The following is a 7268-nucleotide window of genomic DNA, read 5'->3' as shown; positions in this document are numbered from 1 at the left end:
CCCCCCTCCAACTAACCCCCCACCCTACCGCGTCTTGGCCTCCCAAAGTGTTGGGATTACGGGCGTGAGCCACAATGTGCAGCCTCTTTCTGCACTTTTTTTTTCTTTTAAAACTAATTCTTTCTCATCTTTTAGGTCTCAGAGTAAGTTTCGTTCCTAGGTGTTCACTGAACCCCTTCAGGCTGGGTTAAGAACAGATCCCTGCAAGCTGACACTTTGACCAGGTGGGTGAGAGAATCTGGGTGGTGCTTTCGTGGAGGGCAAGAGAAAGAGAGCACAGCCTCCTCAGGGTGCAGTTGCTGGATAGAACTTTTCAGTAAATAAATGTTTCTCCAGCCCTTCTGGAATGTGAAAAATCTGTGTAACAGACTTTGGGAGAGCCGGAAGCCAGGATGAAGAGGCAGGTCCCATAGAGGCTCTCCAAGAGTTCTCAGTAATGGGGGGAATGAGATCACCATATGCGCCCAGTTACTTTCACCACGCCCCCGGCACCCACAGGAAGGGGTCCACACAGGCGTAGTTCGTTCCGTGGCCAGGCCTCGCGTGCGCCTTTCCTTCCTGTGTGTTTCCCACCGGCACATCACTAGTGGGAGGTTAAAACCCTGCGAGTCAAGGATGGCTGGGTCAAACGAAGAATTGAAATGAAAATACACAACCACTAAGAAGTGGTTCGAACCTCAACTCTTCCGGGCCTGAAGCGCGGCTCCCGCTCCCTGAACCACACAGCGCCACCACCGGGTGGTTGCACAAGATGATAGGTCTTTTCTACATTATTCTCTAAGTGACCGCTAGACTCTTGGGCTTTTAACAAACGTCTCACTAGAGAGTATTCAGCAGGGTCTAGTTTTGATTACCAAGCGGAGCCAGGCCTAGGAAGATGTCTCTATTTAATGCTAATTGCAGCTGTTGCAGCTGAATTGGACGCCCAGCTGAGAAGGTCGCTTGAGGGGGGTCTTTCTCGTTCACCTGGTGATTTTCATTTACTTCCAGAGGGTTTCAATGCTGAATGCAAATTGATCATGTGTAGTAGTGATTATAGAGAGACATTCAATCCTTTTCCTTTTCCCTTTCTTTACAGCTTTTTGTCACTGGCTGAGAGAAGCAATGTGGTGCATGTGCAAAATTTGGTGTAACATTTGGTGTCAAGTTAAGGGTAGGAGTTTGGAGAAAATCGAAATACTCACTTTGCATTACCCTGTTATTGTGTGACACTGGAAAGTTATTTAGCTTTTGTATTATTACACTATCTTTGAAATTAGGTTAACAACAGAAATCATGTCATATAAGTAGAACCATACTATATATATAAAATCCAGGTTAATAGCCAAGACTTACAACATTTCTTACATTTTTTGCAGTTGGGAAGTCATAGGACCACGTGGCCTAATGGATAAGGCGTCTGACTTCGGATCAGAAGATTGAGGGTTCGAATCCCTTCGTGGTTGGTTCTCCCTTTTTCACTTTCCCGTCCCTAACTTTCAAGCAACACTGCGCAACCTCCCACACCCCAAAAATATAGCATTCAATTACTTTCGGAAAGTGAACGTGAATTCTCTGCAGTCCTTTCCCGAGGAAATGGGAAGTTGAATCACACACCTCTTTGGAGGTGCGAGTGATTCAGGTGGGGCCAGCACACCACCTTTCAGCTGTTTGCACTTTAGAGGAAGCACTTGGCCAGGCTGGAACACAGGTGCCTGGACTCCGGGGTGGGATAGGAAGAACGTGCGCCCTGGTCCAGACGCATCCTCCTCCCGCCTGCTGAGTGGGTTCAGTGAGCTCAGTTGAGTGCATGTTAAGGAGCTTTATTCACCTGGTCCCGCAGGGGGCGACCATCAAGTTTCCACTGGTCCCGGCGCTCGGTTACAAGCTTGACTCGCAGACAAACAAAAGAGTGTATCTTGAGAGCCTTGTATTTTTGAGGTCAGTTTAAATATCGCCCCCTTTCGAAAGGAAAGCTTCCCACATTTTAGAGGAGCTGAAGAAACACAAGCCTTAAAACCCGCTCCTGATTCAGGTGGATGTGGTCGTTGACCGGAAGCGTTCTTTCTCTGCCGGAGCCCGCTCCTAGGTTCTCCCTCACATTGCGGGGCGAATTAGACTGTCCGCAATATCTGAGGAACCAAGGTGTTAACAGAGACCGGAAAACAGGTGAAAACAGGAGGAGAGGCGAGCCAGGAAAAGATCTTGAAGAGGAAGCCGCTTCTCCAAAAGGCGAAAGAGATCCTTTGTAATGCCCTTTATAATAAACCAGTAAAAGTCAAAACAATTGCCTGGGCAGGAAGATATAAAAAAAATAGAACAACAAAAAAATTAAGCCAGTAAACGTTAAAACAAAACAAAAGGGGAAAGAATCTGGCCAAATACATTTGAATACTTATATGAAATGGACAAATTATTAGGACAGCGTGACTTATTAAGTATGATTAAAGAACGGAGAGCAATAATGAATAGTCAAACTACTAAATAAATTGAATTAGCTGTCAAACATCTTCCTAGTGAGAAAACCCCATGTCCCATCACTTATCCGGGGCTTAGGAGGTCAGGAGATCGAGACCAGATCGAGACCATCCTGGCCAACATGGTGAAACCCCGTCTCTACTAAAAAATATAAAAAATTAGCTAGCTGGACGTGGTGGCGGGCATCTGTAATCTCAACTACTGGGGAGGCTGAGGCAGGAGAATCTCTTGAACCCGGGAGGCGGAGGTTGCAGTGAGCCGAGATCGCACCACTGCACTCCAGCCTGGCGACAGAGCAAGACTCCATCTCAAAACAAAAAACAAACAAACAAAAAAATCCAACGAGACACGATCTCTTCCACAGTATAGAAAACAGAGAGGGAAAAGACCCACAACTATACTCGCAGAATGGCATAGACATATTTTTCCAGACAATGTACTCTAAACAGTTTTATTATGGCATAATTCCCATGCAATAAACTGCACAAGTTTAAACTATGTGTAAGTTTTACACATATATAATCATATATGTGTAATATGTGTAATCATGAAATGACCAGTACAATAAAGATAATGAACATAGACATCACCCCGAAAAGCTTCCTCCTGCAGTCTTGTAAGCCCTGTTCCCCTCTTACAACCAGGTATGCTTTCCGTTGTTATCCGTTCATAGCTTTCAGAATTTCATGGAGTGGGATCATACCGTATGTACTCTTAGAACAATTCTTTCATTCGTTATCATTATTTTGAGGTTCAAGCAATTCTCCTGCCTCAGCTCCCGAGTAGCTGGGACTACAGTCGCCCGCCACCATGCCCAGGTAATTTTTGTATTTTTAGTAGAGACAGGGTTTCACCATGCTGACCAGGCTGGCCTCGAACTCCTGACCTCGTGATCCACCCACCTCGGCCTCCCAAAGTGCTGGGATTACAGGCATGAACCACTATGCCTGGCACTTTGCCAGAGACTTTTAAATGGTTGATTTGAAAAAAATAATTTTTACCAGTTTCACTTGGGAGCAGGTCTGCAGGGCTCTTTTCACTTCATGTTGAAAGTCAATCTCCGGAGGTATCTCTCATACATTACTCATCCCTCCATATATATTTCTCCTCCCTCATCCTTCCTACTTAATTTCATCATAATTCTAAATTTAGAGTTTATTGGTTATAAAAAATTATTCACAGCTGTGCCATGTAGTACTATGATTATATTTTGTATCTTATGTGCCTTTTAGTTTTCTGCCAAGTTATTAACTGCCTTTTACTTTTTCTTTTATGATCATGTAACCAATTCATTCTCAATTGATTTTCCTTGAATTTAAGCAACTCTCAATATGGTGAAATACCTCAAGGAACCTATGAATTTTGATATTTTTATTAGTGGTCTCCTCTTTGGAGCCTTCATCCCCCTGCTTCAATCTAGACTGGTTGTTCTCTAGGCATGTTACACAGGTGTCTTCCTGGGGTTTTTCTTTCAACGACCTGGGATATACTTTGCCTTCTTCCTGTTTTTGACCCCTATGTTTTCCTTTTTTTTAGTGTTGTATCATTTTGATGGAGAGTAACCTCTAGGAATTTTCTGAGAGGGTGACTCTGTCTGTAAATGGCTTTATAACATACTCGGTTTGTTTGATTGATAGTTTTACTAATAAATTAGGAAATTCTGTCATAATTTATGACATTGTTCAATTGTCATTTTCAACTCTTCTATCAAATGCAACATTTCTAAATAAAACACACAGATGCTGCTTTCTGTTCAGATTTAGTTTAAAATCTAAAGCAAAAAAAAAAAAAAAAAGTTTTGCCTGATTCTAGTATCTTGCCTGGTGGGAAGGTACTCAGGAGTATCTGGAAAAAAGAACTGTACACCCTGCTTCTAGCCACCATGATGACAAGTATGTGACACATAAGAATTGTGTATTATGAAATTTTCTTGAAAGAATATTAGGCAAACTGGAAACAAGCTACCAAGTATGACTATCTGGCATCTCTAAACTACTACAATTATTTAAAATTAAATATTCAAATATTTCTCAATATGGATATCAAACCCTTTTCTCCTTGTCATGGGTGACAAGGCAAATCAGCACACCTACCAAAAGAACAGCCAGCACTAGGAAAATGCAGCTAGAAATAACTGTGGACTATGCAGGTTAGTTTACAAAATCAGGCAAGGACTGTGGGACACCCCTATCCAGTCATACCTCAACTCACTCTAGAGATATGGAAGCTCTGGGTCTTTCAGAGCAGGAACCCTGAGCTTGGTGCAAGAATCAGAAGCTTACTCCAAGGATCAATTTGAACAGCCCAGGATTCCGAATGATTCTGGAGTTTCCATGTTGTGGCAAGAGGAGAGAAGACCAACTTCTTGGGGCAATGAGAAGATCCCCCAAAATCATAACTCCTAACTTACCCTAGGCGCTTACTTTGTGCTCAGAAATATGCTTACTGCTTATACCCATCATTTATATCTATGTAACAAATCTTACTCAAATTTAGTGGCTTAAAACAACAATTGTTTCTTCTGTTTACAATTCTTCAGGTCAATGATTTGAGCTATCTTTAGCTGGGCAATTCTTTTGTTGGTTTTGTCTCGTATCGCTCGTTTGATTGTGGTCACCTGGCAGCTTGACTGAGAATGGATGGTCCGTGATGGTCCCACTAACATGTGTGGGGTGTCAGCTGGACTGCCTGGGATGGCTGAGATGGCTGAGACTCTTCTCTCCATGTGGTCTTCCACCTCAGATGTTCCATGAGGTTTCCATACACAGTGGTATCAAGGTTCTAAGAGGTAAGTGACAAGGTTTCTTGAGGCCTAATCTTAGAACTCCTACACCACCATTTCTACACCATTTCACAGAATTCTATTAGTCAAAGCAAATCACAAAGTCAACTCACATACAACAGGGAAGGAAACAGACTTGGCCTCTTGATGAAAGCTGCTGCAAAATCGCATTACAGACCTGGTGTGGTGGCTCATGTCTGTAACCACAGCACTTTGGGAGGCAGAGGCAGGCGGACCACTTGAGCTCAGGGGTTTGAGAACAGCCTGGGCAATAGAGCGAAACCCTGACTCTACTACTATAAAAATACAAACATTAGCCAGGCATGGTGGCGCATGCTTGTAATCCCAGCTACTTGAGCAGCTGAGGCATGAGAATCGCTTGAACCCAGGAGGTGGCGTTGCAATGAGCCAAGATCGCACCACTGCACTCCAGCCTGGGGGACAGAGCCAAACCCTGTCTCAAAAAAACAAAACAAACCAAACACACATGCACACACACATTACAGAGGGATATGCATACAGAGATGGGAGGAACTTGCGGCCATTAATCGTTAATTTATTATCAAACAACACGGTGAATAGCCCTCCTATTGATATGTTCATTAAACATCTTGGTTAAGTAAATTATCCACTATCACTTTTTTTTTTTTAAACCAAGTGTTAATTCAAGTTGGTCTGTAGGTGTTGTTTTGAACCCACTTTTACCTTGTGGGCAGCTCAGGATGGGACTAGGGCAAATGTAAACACTTCAAAATGCAGCAGCAGCTAGAAAAGAACGGGTAGTGCTGAGCATTTGCAAATGGGCAGTCATAAATCTGTGAAGAGGGAGAGCTGTATTGTGTCTCCAGGATGTCTCAGATGTTTAAGATCCAGAAGGTGAGATTGGTGGCCCACATGTAGGCTTCCTGCTCAGCTCCGAGGCTGTACTGGGTCGGTTTATTTTTTGAGACTCAATACCCGTGTCTCTGTCATAACTACAGACATCATAGACTCATTAAGAATCCCAGAGGAATGAAGAAACTGAGGTAGGGAAAGCAGATTCAGAGACAAGAAAAGTCCCACTTATACAATGATTTTAAAACCTAAGATCGTCCTTGTTTCACAGAGTTGAAACGTCACACAGAAATACTTGTCATGAAATTTTATATATGCCTAATCTATCTGGGCCTGAGACTGTGAAGGTCCGGTTTCTTTGAGACAGGGTCTCACTCTGTCACCCAGGAACCACAGGCGCGCGCCACCACACCTGGCTAAATTGTATTTTTTGTAGAGACGGGGTTTCATCACGTTGCCCATGCCTGGTCTTGACCTCCTGGGCTCAAGAGACCAGCTCTCCTCTGCCTCTCAAAGTGCTGTGATTACAGGCGTAAGCCACCATGCCCGGTCAGTTTCTTATTGAAATGAATACTGTGAAGAGCTGTTTTAGCGACTGTCATATACTTGTTCCCGAAGTATTGGACAAAGGCAAGCATCAAAAAGGACCGTGTGACGACATTTATCACGCATGACCTTAAGCAGGGAATTTTAAATCAAATCACACGGGGGTTCTCAGTACAGTCTAAATCACAACGGTACATACATCGCTGAAAGGAATCGCAGATGCAATAAGCGATCCCCATTTTCGGATTTCTACAGGTCAAAGAATAGTAAAACTGCTGCTCCAGGTGAGGCTTGAACTCACAACCTCGGCATAGCTCACAGGTGCACTGTCTTATAAGTACCGCGCGCTAACCGATTGCGCCACTGGAGCCACGGAGATAATAAGGATTTGGAAAGATATAAGAGAAGACGCTGTTACAGATTGAAGATGAACTCTTTAAATATTGTTTTTTAAGGCATTAAATAATATGAGTTTTAGGCACCTTCTAATACGGGACTTCCACGAATGGGATTAAAAGCAACAATCAAGGGAACCCCGGAATTAGCTGATCCGGAGCCCTTTTCCTCCCAACTCAGAGATGCCCTGGGGACTCAGGGTTGCCTTCACCGGTACCTTGAATTTCTGCTCAGATTTTCCCACAGCTTCTCT

General features: G+C 43.6%; 2 non-coding genes across 2 annotated transcripts; one reads left to right on the top strand and one right to left on the bottom strand.

Moving 5' to 3' along the window:
- Window positions 1-1372: 1372 nt before the first annotated feature.
- On the top strand, window positions 1373-1445 carry TRNAR-UCG. Its single transcript has one exon. It is a non-coding gene; the product is annotated as a tRNA-Arg (tRNA).
- Window positions 1446-6895: 5450 nt separating this feature from the next.
- On the bottom strand, window positions 6896-6989 carry TRNAI-UAU. The gene is made up of 2 exons: window positions 6952-6989; window positions 6896-6931 (listed from the first exon to the last, which is right to left on the bottom strand). It is a non-coding gene; the product is annotated as a tRNA-Ile (tRNA).
- Between the last annotated feature and the right edge of the window lie 279 nt (window positions 6990-7268).

Source organism: Mandrillus leucophaeus, unplaced genomic scaffold, assembly GCF_000951045.1.
Source record: "Mandrillus leucophaeus isolate KB7577 unplaced genomic scaffold, Mleu.le_1.0 Scaffold392, whole genome shotgun sequence".
Taxonomy (NCBI): Eukaryota; Metazoa; Chordata; class Mammalia; order Primates; family Cercopithecidae; genus Mandrillus; species Mandrillus leucophaeus.
Note: the sequence above shows the minus strand (reverse complement) of the source record. Positions and strands in the feature narration are given on the sequence as shown.